The sequence below is a fragment of the Typopeltis vanoorti genome, chromosome 2 (assembly GCF_054136105.1).
Source record: "Typopeltis vanoorti isolate ZY-2024b chromosome 2, IOZ_Tvanoo_1.0, whole genome shotgun sequence".
NCBI lineage: Eukaryota > Metazoa > Arthropoda > Arachnida > Uropygi > Thelyphonidae > Typopeltis > Typopeltis vanoorti.
In genome coordinates this window covers 90,902,573-90,915,677 of record NC_143550.1, presented here as the reverse complement: position 1 = coordinate 90,915,677, position 13,105 = coordinate 90,902,573, and the positions used below count along the sequence as shown (strand labels likewise).

General features: G+C 32.7%; 1 protein-coding gene across 4 annotated transcripts in view; it reads left to right on the top strand.

Moving 5' to 3' along the window:
• The window catches only part of LOC150109246 (uncharacterized), a 149,800-nt gene extending 138,086 nt beyond the window's left edge, over nt 1–11,714 (top strand). For all 4 annotated transcript variants that reach the window (XM_090406709.1, XM_090406710.1, XM_090406698.1 and 1 more), the window contains one exon: nt 11,530–11,714. The gene's annotated coding sequence lies outside the window, so the exon portion shown is untranslated. The remainder of the gene's footprint in view (nt 1–11,529) is intronic.
• The last annotated feature ends 1,391 nt before the right edge of the window (nt 11,715–13,105 follow it).

The window sequence follows — 13,105 nt, the reverse complement described above, 5'->3', positions numbered from 1 at the left end:
GTAGGGACAGCCTAATGTCCCATATTTTAATGAAAAGATGCAATTATAATTTTCAATATTCTTTTCAAATAATCCAACTTAATTAATTTGTAAGCCATAAAAACTGACAATTCGAGGAAATCGTGTTTACATTTTATGGCAGTGACGGTCCCTTTCATCGGTCGCTTTTTATTTAGTATAAACATTTTACTTATAATTCTGTACAGATATATTGCATTTGCTTATTTTCAAACAGTTCTTATTTGGACGTTGTGCGGTGTGGTATCGGCACAGTACGTGGATGTTATTTCAATAATTATTAAAAAAAAGTTATGTTTTTTGAATGTGCAATCTTTGGTTAATAATAAAGAAAATTAATTTACCTTTAATTATATATTTTAATATATAATTAAAGGTAAATTAATTTTCTTTATTAATTATACAAAGATAAATTAAATTTTGTTTTTTTCTTAAGTCCTTAACAATGCCAAAACAAAAGTGCATTTTTAATGATGATTATTCAAAAGAATGGAATTTTATTGTAAAAGGAAAATGTAATAATGAAGTTGAATGCGATATCTGTAAACGAACATTTAGTATTGCACACGGGGGACGATCAGATATTACACAACTCATTAACACTCAGAAACACAAATTGAGCATTTCAAGTTCCAGTTCCAAAAGTATTGATACTTATTTTGTAAAACCAAATACCAGCAATGAAAGAAAAGTTATTGCTACTGAAATAACTATGGCATAAAGCATCATTCGTTTAATTCTGATGATTGCAGCAGCAAACTTGTTCCTATAATATTTTCTGACTTGCAAATTGCCACAAAATTTTTGAGTGCTAGAACAAAATCAACTTCAATTATAAAAAATGTATTAGCTCCGTACAGTGTAGAAAAAATTAAAAGTGATTTAGAAGAAGTACAATATTATGTTATCTCGACTGATGCAAGTAATCACAAAGCTGAGAAACATTTTCCCTTCATAATTCAAGATTTTGCTAGGGATAATGGTTTACAAATAAAATTATTACGTCTTACGTCTTTAAAACAAAAAACGTTAGATACAATATCAAACTTCTGTCTTGAAACTTTAAAACATCATTCAGTAAATGTCGTAAAATGCATTGCATTTTACGACATATACTGAATGATGTTCAATAGATGTCCCATATTTGGAAAGGTCACCCATGTCCTGTATTTGGTTTTCCAAAATCTGGCAACCATATTATACTGGCAAGCTTACTTTTTACCACAACAGAATTTTTAGTCAAGTCATTGGACTATCTTCATTTTTAGTGCTGAAAATTTTATAAGAAAGTAGAACTTAATAATCTTACAAAATCAGAATGGATTGTAGTATTAAGAAAAGAACCTTGATGAATTCATTATGTGATGTATAACTGCACTGATTTACTTCACTTAACCTTCTCTCTGTGTATAAATATTTTAACATTAACTGTGTACAGGGGTGTAATTACACCCCATGCATTTTCAATGCAAAATGTCAAGAAAAAACTTTGGCATAAAACTTCCAGCATATATTAGAATGCCAATCATAGTATAGATTTCATTAGTATTATACCAAATACGAGGTTGTTTGTATTGTGGATTTCTGGATGCATCGTAATGATCTCTGACTTTTCTATTAGTTTCTTACACAATCACATTTATAATTGTTTCAGGAATTATTTGTTTGAAACAGTCCATTGTGGAGCGTAGATGTTGAGTTAGTATTGCTCCGGCAATTCCTTCACTTTCTCGAAATACCTGAAAGTCAGGAACTTTATGTACATCAGGAGGAACATTGGTCCATCTTCTGTTCATTTTTAAGTTTCTATTCAGATACACAACAACATTTTCCTGGATATTCTCAGCTGAAGAAAAGTAGTTAAAGATTCCACATTTGTTCTTCTTCTCTTAGTTCTTCATCTAATTATGGTGTATATTCTTCAGCAACATTGTCAAAAGCTTTTTCTAATTCCACATCTGAATCGTCATCATTGCTTGGCATATCTGATGAAGCAACTGACGACACTTCCTCTAAAAGATCTCTCAACTCAGAACTGGTACAATGTCTTTTTCTCCCTGTCATAATTATCTAAATATCCACACAAAAAAAATATTCTGTAAAAACTACAACTAAAAAATAAACATATCGCAAAACAAACAAACTTTAGTAGCAATAAATAGTAGTAAAATAAGCAGTAGTGAAGAAAAACAGCAATAAACACAGTAGATAATAGTTTGTAATTCACAAGACAATATCAAATATGAAAACCATAAACACTTACCACTAATTCAATAAAAAAATGTATCTTACTTCTGTTCTGTTTTGAAACAAAAGCAAAGACTTAACTGGAACTGCATCAAATCATTTTAGAGATAATGAAATTACACTACAGTGTCCACAAGTAAGCTGAACAAAAACGATGAAAAATATACATTCTCATACAAGAATCATACATAGTTCCAAAGCGAATATGGTAGCAAAGCAAAAAATATATATTTCAGGCAGCAGGAATGTAAATACAAAACAAATCATGGAAAAATACTAACGCAGCTGCTTACAAAAACCTATTTTTGTATGGAGAATATCAGGGTGCATAGGCACCCCCCTTTACACGGGTAAGCACTCAGATGCCTTTGAAGCCTTGCTACTACATTCAAATTTACTGATTTCAATGAAGTTTTTTTTTTTTCAAATTGTGTGTGAAACATATTAGATAGCATTCCTAAGAAAACTTTCAAAATTTTCCATTCAGCAACTTTTTATTTACGTTTTTATTAGCATGGGGTGTGTTTGCATCCCTGTACACAGAGAGAAGGTTAAAATATTTTAAATGATCTTGATTGCTAGATAGTAAGAAACAGGCCAGTAAAGGCATCAAAATAAAATTATTTCTTTTAATAAATAATTATTTTATTTTGATGCTAGTGTAAAGGCAGCAAAATAAAATAATTATTTATTAAAAGAAATAATTTCATTTCTTTTAATAAATTTTTTATTTTATTTGAATAATGCAGTGAACTCTGCATTATCCAAATTAACGAGTTAACAAGTATTTTTTAGAACTGCCTGGCTCTATTTCTCCACCAAAGATGCCATGTTACGATATCAGTTAATGATTATTTTTATGAATGTAGGTTGTTTAAAAGCATATTGATAATTGCAACTCTTACTTTTTTTTTAAAAACATGATTTGTTTTTACTTTACGCCCTTATATTAGAAGTTTTTCCATTAAATTGCATTGCAATAAATTTAAAGGTACAAAGACCAATGAGAATTTTTTTATGTTATATCATTTATGAATTTGATGTTAAATGTACTTCTATTCTGCTTTTAATGTTGTAAAGTTCATCATTATCATCAAATTCCTGCCATGTACCCTCAAGGGGTGTACAGGATATGATAGTACTACATGAAAAATTTACATCATTACTAACTTCCTATCTACAATTTTCCTCCAGATCAGTCTGTTACTTGTCAAGACACGAATATTATCAGATCTTATATTTTTGTCATCTAAGGCACTTTATACCCTATCAAACCACCTATATCTTGGTCTTCCTGTGGGTTGTTTTCCTGCAAACCTGGCAGAGAACACTTGTTTTGCCAATCTTTCCTCGTCCATTCTGTTTAAATGACCATACCACCTGAGATTAGCTCTGTTAACACATTCCTGGATGCTGACAATATCAAGTTCTTTCCTAATATCCTCATTTTTAATATGATATTGCCATTGATGCCATCTGTTCACGCCTCTAATCTTTCTCAGGACTCTCATATCTGCGGTCTCTAGTCTTTGGTCAAGTGTTTTACTTCTGACCCAGCTCTCAGATCCATAAGTTAAAACTGGTTTGAACACTGTCTTGTATACAGTTCCGACTAATTTCTCTCTTATTCCATATGAATTTATTCAATTGACTTCCTTGTTGAGAGGCTTATACACTGGTTATACATGATAACTAATAATTAACGAATTGACAGCGTACATTAGAACTATAAATTAAATAAACTTTAATATATACTTTCCGATATTTCAGCAAACGTCACGTTGCCATCTTCTTGGGAACTTATTATAAAGACACGTGCACACAAGTACTACATAACAGCAAATGAGAACTGAAGCTAGGAAGCTAACGTTTTCCTAAAGTCCTGATGGTGCCCTCTGGCAGGCTATATTGGTAGTTCTTGGCCTTTAGGCTGAAGTTCTTCTGATAAATGTTTCCCAAATTTGGGGCAGTCTCATGCATCCGAATTTGTTGAGGTTTGGCATGTTCCTAAGGGCTGAGGCTGATTCCATGAATAGTCTTTCATATTTGAACTTGCTGCGGTGTATTATTGTGGCTTTCTTCCATCTTATTCTGTGGCGAGTATCCAGAGCGTGGTCTGCAAGCCCAGAGTGGCTGTACTTGTAAAATCGGATGTTACAGACCACATAGAAAATTGGCATCCCTTATCCGCTCCATCAAAGACCAACCACTTCCCCTAGACCTACCTTTGCAGCTGTAAACTGTCCTACTTTGGCCAAACAGGCAGGACAGCAAATATCAGAATCTCAGAACACAAGGATTACATTCGATTTTACAAGTACAGCCACTCTGGGCTTGCAGACCACGCTCTGGATACTCGCCACAGAATAAGATGGAAGAAAGCCACAATAATACACCGCAGCAAGTTCAAATATGAAAGACTATTCATGGAATCAGCCTCAGCCCTTAGGAACATGCCAAACCTCAACAAATTTGGATGCATGAGACTGCCCCAAATTTGGGAAACATTTATCAGAAGAACTTCAGCCCAAAGGCCAAGAACTACCAATATAGCCCGCCAGGGGGCACCATCAGGACTTTAGGAAAACGTTAGCTTCCTAGCTTCAGTTCCCATTTGCTGTTATGTAGTACTTGTGTGCATGTGTCTTTGTAATAAGTTCTCAAGAAGATGGCAACGTGACGTTTGCCGAAATATCGGAAAGTATATATTAAAGTTTATTTAATTTATAGTTCTAATGTACGCTGTCAATTCCTTAATTATTAGTTATAATTGACTTCCTACTATACCAGATTTATTGATTCTGTTGTCTATTTCCATATTTAATTTACCATCTTCACTAAAAATCGTGCCTAAGTAGGTGAAATGTTTTACTTGTTCGACAAGTTCTCTGTTCACAATGCAGTTGACATTTTCAACGATTCTGCCTATATTCATTGTCTTTGTCTTTTTATTGCTGACCTTCATACCATATCTATTACAACAGTTATTCAGTTTAGTCAAGGAATCTTGCAGTCTCGTAGTGGATTTATTGATAAGTATAGCATCGTCTGCATAAAGCAAAGAGCTGACATTAACATCTCCAATTTTGATATCATGTTTAATACCACTTTCCTTCATAATGTGATCCATATAGATAATGAATAACAGAGGTGATAATGTACATCCTTGTCTCACACCAGATTTAACATTAAACCATTTTCCTGTACTTCAGTTCTAACTGCTGACTTACAACTCAAATAAAGACTAAGTATTGCTTGATATAATGCATATAATGCTCCATTGGCACCATGTAACTGTAGCGTATTGAATAGCTTCTCTCTTGGCACCTTATCATATGCCTTTTCCAGATCTACAAAACTCAAATAGAGATCATTTTAGTCAGATTTGGACAAAAATTATGTCAGAATTTTTGGGATGATTATTGTGTGGTTTATTCTCTCTTATTTGATTTATTAGTGATTTCTTCAAATGGATGTGTGAATTCGAATTTTTTCAACAAGGCTCCACTGATATTGGACTTAACGTTGGAATATTGTCATTTACCGGCATATGTTTTGAGAGGTTTTTTTGCTATATTCTGTCTCTTTCCAGCATGTAATAAGAATTCCAACAAGTGGATATATCTTGAGTTAATTTCTGCTTCTCTAAATTTGGCAGCACCTACTGTATATTTCCATTAATTTTAACTGCTGAATGATTGTTTTGCAATATTTCTGTTGGTATTAACAATGGTCCCTAGTCTTCTTGACATATATGGAGTTGCTTATTGAAAGTTGCAGTGTATGTTATGGTTAAAGTGATAAATCCGGTTATTATTAATAATTACTGGTTAAAGTGAATAATTTACAAGAATTAATCACTTTAACCGGTTAAAGTGAATAATTGAATAATTCCTAGAGTAGAAGTCTGGTAATAGAAACATGTTTATAGGTTGTATATATAGGTTTTCATTCTCAATAGAAATTATAACAGCTTAGGTTAGGTTAGTTTATAATGAAAAAGGTAAGGAAAGTACTTCTTTTGCACTCAGTGAAATCGGAAATCATAACTTAAACTAACCTGGATGTCGCATGTCGAACCAGAGTGTAGTCATAGTTTGTCATGGGCAGATTAATGGTGATGAAAGATAAACGTTGTTGTGGGCCGAACCTAATGATTGTGGACAGATAAATAGGGATAACAATTAAAAGTTGTTGTAGGCAGAAGAATGGGGATAATAGATAAACGTCGTTGCTGTACCTCTTTCCTCATCAATGAAGAAAAAAACTGATCAGTTCCTCTCTGATTTATCTATTATCCCAATTCATCTGCCCACAACAACTTTTATTTGTTATCTCCATTTATCTGCCCGCAATCATTAAGCTCGACCCACAATGTTTATCTTTCATCCCCATTTATCTGCCCACGACAAACTACGACTACACTCTGGTTCGACATGTGACATCCAGGTTAATTTAGGTTAGGTTAGTTTATACAAATTTCCAACCGATAAAGATTAGGTTAGGTTAATTTATAATGATTTCTGATTTCATTGAGTGCAAAAGAAGTACATTCCTTACTTTTTTCATTATAAACTAACCTAAGCTGTTATAATTTCTATTGAGAATGAAAACCTATAAACATGCTTTTATTACATTTACCAGACTCCTCTAGGAATTATTCACTTTAACCGGATGAAGTGATTAATTCTAATTATTCATTTCAACTGTAACATATATTATCATCATCAAATTCAGACATGTACCCTCAAGGGGTGCACAGGATATAATAGTACGGTACTACAGGAAAAATTTACTAAATATAGGAAGTTAATAACATCATTACTAACTTCCTATCAACAATTTTCCTCCAAATCAGTCTGTTACTTGTCAAGACTCCAACATTATCAGATCTTATTTTTCTATCGTCTAAGGCACTTTGTACCGTATCAATCCACCTATATCTTGGTCTTCCTCTGGGTCGTTTTTCTGCCAACCTGGCAGAGAACACTTGTTTTGCTAATCTTTTCTCACCTGTTCTGTTTAAGTGACCATACTGCCTGAGATTAGCTCTGCTAATGCATTCCTGGATGCTGACAATGTCGAGTTCTTTCCTAATATCCTCGTTTTTATTATGATATTGCCATCGATGCCATCTGTTCACGCCTCTAATCTTTCTCAGGACTCTCATATCTGTGGTCTCTAGTCTTTGGTCAAGTGTTTTACTTCTGACCCAGCTCTCAGATCCATAAGTTAAAACTGGTTTGAACACTGTCTTGTATACAGCTAATTTAGTGTGCCGACTAATTTCTCATTTATTCCATATGAATTTATTCAATTGACTTCCTACCATACCAGCTTTGGTGATGTTTGTTATCTATTTTCATATTTAATTTACCATCTTCATTAAAAATTGTGCCTAAGTAGCTGAAATGTTTTACTTGTTCCACAGGTTCCCTGTTCACAACACTGCTGACATTTTCAACAATTCTACCTATTTTCATTGTCTCTGTCTTTTTAATGCTGACCTTCATACCATATCTATTACAACAATTATTCAATTAAGTCAGGGAATCTTTCAAACTTGTAGCGGATTTATTTAGAAGTATAGCATCATCAGCATAAAGCCAAGAGCTGACATTAACATCTCTAAATGTGATATCATTTTTAATACCACTTTCCTTTATAATGTGATCCATATAGATAATGAATAACAGAGGGGATAATGTACATCCTTGTATCACACCAGATTTATCATTAAACCATCTTCCTGTACTTCATTCATTTCTAACTGCAGACTTACAACTCAAATAAAGACTAAGTATTGCTTGATATAATACCCCATTGACACCATATAACTGCAGCGTATTGAATAGCTTCTCTCTTGACACCTTGTCATATGCCTTTTCCAAATCAACAAAACTTAAATACAGATCTTTGTTATATTCCCATGCTTTCTCGACTATTTGTCGTAAAGTGAAGATCTGATCCTGACAGCCTCTATTTGGCCTGAATCCAGCTTGTCCTTCACCAAGCTTTTCTTTCACAATTCTTCTCAAGCGTTTCTCAAGTTTACTTGCATAGATCTTGCCAGGAACACTCACTAGGAAAATATCTCTGTAATTCTCACATTCAGTTTTATTTCCCTTTTTATATATGGGTGCCATTAGAGCTCTACTCCAATCATCAGGAATTCGTCCCTCTGTTCAGACCTTCTGAACTATGCAGTGCAGCCACTGTAAGACTTTTATACCACCATACTTCAGCATTTCTGGTCGAATATCATCTATTCCTGCTGCCTTTCCACATTTCAAACCTTTGATGGCTTTTTCTACTTCAAGTATGGATATGTATTCCTGACTGCATGCCTGGTCAGTATTTTTTACCATTGTGCTGTCATGACTGCTTGTTTCATTTAGCAATTTTTAGAAGTAATTACTCCATACTTCAAGGATATCTTTTTCTCCTGTTTTCATGTCACCTTTATCATCTCTACCTCCTTTGACAGCACTCTTTCGTCCATTTCTAAGCTTCTTCAACAACCTCCAGAATATCTTACCACCTTCTTGATATTTATTTTCTATGTTCTTGCCAAAGTCCTCCCATGACTTTTGTTAGCTGGTTTTACACAGTGTTAGCTTTCTTACATTTGTCTCTGTATTCTCTAAAAGCACAAGCTGACTTATTTGCCAGGAACTTTTGATATGCTTTCTTCTTTTCCTTCACTGCCTCTTTAACTTCCTGTGTCCACCATGGAGTTCTGATTTTTCTATCCTTTGGAGACTACCTCACCACATGCCTCTCTGGCTGAATCAATCAGGGTTTTCTTCAAGGCTTGCCACTGAATCTTTAAGGTTTGGTTCCTGTTCTCAAACGCTTTCATTTTTTCTTCAATAATCTTTGTGTATTTTAGTCTACAGTTCACATCTGAGAGCTGCTCAACTTTTATTTACTTTAAAACTTTCTTGCATATTATTCTTTTCAATATGAAATTCAATTTTATCCTGCTCAAGACTAAATAGTGATCACTTCCAATTTCAAATCCTCTGTACACTCTGTTGTCCTGCACCAAGGAGAAAACATCACTATCAACAATAACATAGTCAATGAGACTTTTCTTATTCCTTGCTTCTTCTCTCCATATGAATTTGTGCACATTTTTATGTAGGAACATGTTAGTAATAACCAGTCCATGTCCTGAGCAGAAATCCAACAGGTATTTGCCATTATTATTAGCTTTGCTCTTTTCTCAAAAAATTTTCCCAAAATATTTTTGTATGTCTGACAGTCATTTCCTATTCTGCTAGTTAGATCCTCAACTTATTCTTTTTCATTGTGTCAGTTGCTTTTTCTAAAGCATTAAAAAATTCCTCCACTTCTACCTTAGAACTTACTATGCGACCATAGGCACAAATAAGTCTAATTGTCCAATTCCCCATTCTGATATTAGCCCACATCACTCTACTTGAGACTGGCTGTCATTCAAGAAGATTAGCCTCGTATTTTGTGTTTAAAACTATGGCTACTCCTTCTTTTCCTTGATTGTCATTTCCTGAATATAACATTTTGTATTTATTGCTCAGAAAGATCTCACCAGTTTTTGTCTTTTTTGTTTCAGTCACACCTATTATGTCGATCTGGTACTTATCTAATTTCTCAGCTAGCTCCATTTCTCTGCCATTCAGGCTTCTTATGTTGATAGTACCGATCTTTAACTCTAGTGATGTTGAGTTGGGATGTGCTTTCAGTTCTCTAAACTATTAGTGATTTGCTCCAGCATCTGTCTCGCTCTCTCTCACTCTGAGGAAGGGAACTTTTTTTGTGGGGGGTGTGTGTGTGGGGGGGGTTTCTTTACTGATTCATACCCTTATAATGTGACTTGTAATACTTAGAAATGGAGATTTATTTGTAGAAACTGTCCAAATATCAGTAGTTAACGAAATGCTAGTGGCTTTATTAAGAAAATCTTTGTTTTTATCTCCTGAAATAGATTCTGAAATGATTGTATCAGTGAAATACTTTTAACTTGGAACATGGTAATAATTTGGATAAATATTTTGTTTATTAGTCTTTGGAACCCAGTGGATGTTTATAGAATAGTTGAATATCAATATCTATATTTTCTGCATTTGAATAATGAATCTCTTTAACTCTGTAATCATTAATATCCCAAATTCTGTTTCTTTAATGCTGCTACTTATTCTTGACATCACATTCCTTTACAATTTATATGGTGGAACATGGTAATAATTTGGATAAATATTTTGTTTATTAGTCTTTGGAACCCAGTGGATGTTTATAGAATAGTTGAATATCAATATCTATATTTTCTGCATTTGAATAATGAATCTCTTTAACTCTGTAATCATTAATATCCCAAATTCTGTTTCTTTAATGCTGCTACTTATTCTTGAGCATTCATCACATTCCTTTACAATTTATATGGTGCTTCTGGAAAATAAAATAAAATAAAAAATTTATGCCTTTTATTCACCAAATTGAATAGGCAAGATCATTTTAGCTGCCCCAGCAGCAGATAAATGCCTTCTCATTGTATATGTTATTGTCTGAAATAGTGAGTGCTGTCATTGATTTTCTTGAGTTTATGGGATGAAAAACCAGAGTTTCCTGGAGAAAAAGCCCTCTTGTCTATTCCAAAGGTTGACTAACTTGGGAACTGTTTAAAGAAAGACTTGCAAAAAAGTTTCTGTAGTTGTCAACCAGAATCAAACTTAGAATGGTCTTTCTTCATGCAGCCTAGCAAACACCAGTTCCACGGAGCTACGCTGTTCTCTTTGATGCTTCTGATTCTTTTTCTGTTTCTTCTAGATGGAACTTTTAAATGATTCATCATGTTTGTGGTTGTAAATGTTTTGACTATTTTATCACTTCTAGATATGGTGACATCACATAAATTGCATATGCAAACAGTTTTATCCTTTAGATTTGCCTTAAAATACTTCATGCAATACTTGTTGCCAATGCTTTCTACCATGACAATTCTAAAAAACCACTAAAATGTAATGTGTCAAATATAATGTGGATAGTTTAATTATAATCTTTTGAATCCTGTTTATTAGTTTACTTTGGGTAAAAAAAAAACAGCCTTGCTAAAAATAGTTATTTGAAATGATATGTTTTTTTCTCATCATGTTCACATTTATTTAAATCTTGTGTTTAATTATATGTATTTGAATGAAAGTTATACTAAAAGTAATGAATTTAGTCAGATGTCATTTGATATTTTTATGTATTATTAACGTATGCTATTTTTCATTGTTATAGGAAAATTTGGAAATTTGAAAAAGATTCGAAAGCTGTGGAACAAAAAAATACATTTATCATTCCATAAGTCATTGAGATGCTTTGTATTTCAATATAATTGGTTTGACCTAGAAGAATTGTATAATAATGTATAATAGAATATTTTCATTTTATTATATTTAAGTGAAATAAATTAATTTTAAAGATAAAAAAAATTGTGATTAATTCATTTTTTAAACTTTTCTCGTTGTTAATAAGGAATATCCATGCATAATTTCTTTTAAAATTAAGTTTAAAATAAATTCACTAGACATTATTTTAAACTCTGAAGATATCAGATGATTTTCCGTAATACTGATAACCACTTTCTCCATTTGGGTAGGTGACCATGCAGTCCTTACCTGAAAAGTGGCTAAACATTGGATTTTTAATTTAAGATAGGGTATATATGTGGAAATACAAACCTGACAAACTTCAGAGGCAGTTTGGAACAACACATTAACTGCTAAGGATGGATGTTAGTAGTGCATAGTAAATTGTGTTTGAGGAAAGCCATATCAGACTTGCATGTCCAATGTTGGGAGTATAAATCACATAGGGATTAAATGGATGACAAAGCACTAGCTATAAAAAAAGAAAACGTATATTATAGGAGAAATATAAGGAAAATTATGGTGAGCATGCTGAAGAGTAGAATGAAACACAGGCAGGAGAGGTAACCGATGTGGTAAGAAGGTAAAATTAGTTTGAGAGAAAATTTTCAAGTATTTATGCTGAAGGAAATCCTAAAGACCTTTATGTAGAGAGAGAAAAAGAATGCTTAATAATAGATAAAGAAGGTTATAAACTTAATTATAAGAGAAAGCTAACTGATAAGGCCAAAAGAAAACCAATATGTCAAGTTGGGTTTCTGTGGAAATTCCAGGGAAAAAATTCCCATGAAATTTTCTAATCTTTCTTGTTTTAGGTCCTAGGAAAAACAACTTGAGATTCAAGACACTTCATACATTTAAATTTACATACCTGAAACAGAAAAGGATCTAATTTATTGTAATTCTTAATTTTAGTAAAATGAGTATTCTATCATGTAGATAATAGACTATAATTAAAATTTTATTATGAATTAAACTATTGAATGATAGGAATAAACGTGTTATTCCTTATACATCAATTTCAGTTTCATTTAAATATTAATCGAATAACATCATTATGATAAATATTATTATAAATCAAGTGCCACATGTAAGATATCGTTGTTACACTTATCCTCTCTGAATCAGTTCATTCACAGATTTACTTCTCTTATCAAGTGTTTTGTTAATTAAAAAAAAAATAAATCACACTATCAGTAGTCAACAGACTTTTATCCTGTAACTTATAGTAATTTTCAATTTGAATCGCATTTTTCTGTGGCTCCCACATATGAGAGGTTTATTTGTATAAACCTCTAGTAGATTTGTACTGTACGGGAATAAAAAGGCATTAGCTGATTTTTTTTTTTTTTTTTTTTTTTGTATATTTTATTTTTTCACATAGTTCAGAAATCCTGCTCTAGAGACCAAAAATGGAACTTTTTCAAGCCACTTTAGGCCTGCAC